At 43.7% G+C, this 2,016-nt stretch overlaps 1 long non-coding RNA gene across 3 annotated transcripts in view; it reads left to right on the plus strand.

Moving 5' to 3' along the window:
• LOC119361668 overlaps positions 1 to 2,016 on the plus strand; it is a 3,514-nt gene extending 1,498 nt beyond the window's left edge. For 2 of the 3 annotated variants that reach the window (XR_005172929.1, XR_005172930.1), the window contains exons 3-7: positions 61 to 184; positions 314 to 397; positions 887 to 944; positions 1,594 to 1,782; positions 1,896 to 2,016. This is a non-coding gene — a long non-coding RNA (uncharacterized LOC119361668). The remainder of the gene's footprint in view (positions 1 to 60; positions 185 to 313; positions 398 to 886; positions 945 to 1,593; positions 1,783 to 1,895) is intronic. The other variant, XR_005172931.1, reaches the window with a different exon arrangement.

Consider the following 2,016-nt stretch of genomic DNA (forward strand, 5'->3'; position numbering starts at 1 on the left):
ATTGGAGCTCAAGATTTTCCATTTGACTCAAGATTTGTTATTTATCATGTCCTTGTGCAGCAGCATGATTGATTCGGTACTGCATCATCCCCGGTTAATGCAGAGGACAAGGGGCTCATCGTGTGTGTCTCCCTTCGACCAACGAGGCACGACGTTGTTCGGCACTGGCTGCAAAATAATCACGGTGAGCTTGTCAACGCCCATCTATCCGTGTTTGCTTGCTGCTGCAACTTGTATTCGGACGGACCTAGACAGAACTACAAAAAATCTCATACTTTTACTTCCTTCTTCAGAAAAACTGACAACTCTGCAGATTATTCTTCAGGTTGATACTAACTTGGTAATGTTGCTGTTCCGAGACCCCGCTGCCGCTGCGGACGCCATGGAGACCGTCAAGGTAACTCAGTCTGCTCTCTCTCATGTCCCGACCATCAATTACCAAAGTCTTTCAGTATGAGATACATGCCGATTAGAGCAACAACAAAACGACACCAAAAATATCACTTTTCACTATGAAAAAAGCTCCATTTTTCATACCCAAGTCTTCACATGTATTACAGAAAGAAAAAAACAACTCTGAAAAAGCTCCATGTATCTCATACCGAAATCTTCACATGAGCAAATTCCTTCAAAAACTAAAATAAAATACTGACACGAGCATGCATAGCAAATCTTACAATTTGAGGGAGCACTAGGAAACTTGATACTCCATATTTTGCCTGCTTGCTTGCTTGCTGCAACTTATCTTCACAGATAGACAAAACTGCAGAAATCTGAAACTTTTAGTTCCTTCCTTCTTCAGGAAACTGAAAACTCTGCAGCAGATTTATCTTCAGGTTGATGATACTAACCAAGCATACTAACTTGATAATGTTGGTGTCCTCAGGCGCAGACTGTTGTGTGCCGCCTCTTCCATGGGCGTCCACGCCATGGAGCTCCTTAAGGTATCTCTTATGTCGTGTGTGTCCCGGCCATCAATTACGTACCCATAGATGCTGCTTGTTTTCACTAGTGCAACAATTTGTGTGTGTGTGCCCAGTATGAGATTTGACAAGACAACATGAGCTCTTGTAGCGATTCCCACATGCTAGCCTTTCTATGGCAATTATGTCTAGTCTTATTACATCACTTTGTATGGAGCGTACAACTTTGTTTGCTACAGAATATATAGCACCATCCTGAAATACTACTCTACTATTTCGTTTGTGATCACGCCCCTGTACAAGCCTTCCAATCTGCTAAGTTTTGCCTCTCTTGCTGTATGTATGTATATGTATGGGCAAAATGATGACAGGTGCAAACCTGAGCTGCCTGCCATGTCGTTTATAATAAACACACACTTGTAATAGTAAGATAACATGATATTCAAACTGCATAAGATTGCAATTTCTCTCTCTTGCACTGGTAACACTATCACATATACTCCCTCTGTAAACAAATATAAGTGTGTCTAGATCACTAAAGCGGTGATGTAAACGCTCTTATATTTCTTTACAGAGGGAGTACTAGTTATGTATTTCCATTTCTTAAATGCTGCCATGTCCATTGGTGTGACTCCATTTCTCTGCTTTGACGTTGATGTTTGCCCAACAGAGACCCTCAATGATGACAGGTGGAGTGCAGGACATTGAGGACATGATATGAACCGCCGTTCCAGACGCCCGCCTCAGGGAAGGAGCACTCCATCCCGCTGATAACAATGTTTTGAAAGAGGAGATGACGGATTTGGTGGAGGAGAGGAACTCCCTCAAGGACGAAAAGAGGAGCCCTGTGTACAGAAAAGTATGTGATGTTTTATCGAATCACCATCGCAGCAACCTTACTATGGCCTGACGTTCCCTTTTGTCGACGGTCTTGACTGTAACTCAAGTGCTTGTGATGTTGCATTCTGGCAGCTTGTGATGCTGCTTTGTCAAGTGCTTGTGTGGTGGTTTCGATTTGACCTAGAAGACCGCCGCTTCGCTCCTCCGGGTCTGCTTATTCCCGGGTCGCCGCTGCTCCCACGATGGAGGAAAC

This window comes from Triticum dicoccoides, chromosome 2B (assembly GCF_002162155.2).
Source record: "Triticum dicoccoides isolate Atlit2015 ecotype Zavitan chromosome 2B, WEW_v2.0, whole genome shotgun sequence".
Classification (NCBI taxonomy): domain Eukaryota; kingdom Viridiplantae; phylum Streptophyta; class Magnoliopsida; order Poales; family Poaceae; genus Triticum; species Triticum dicoccoides.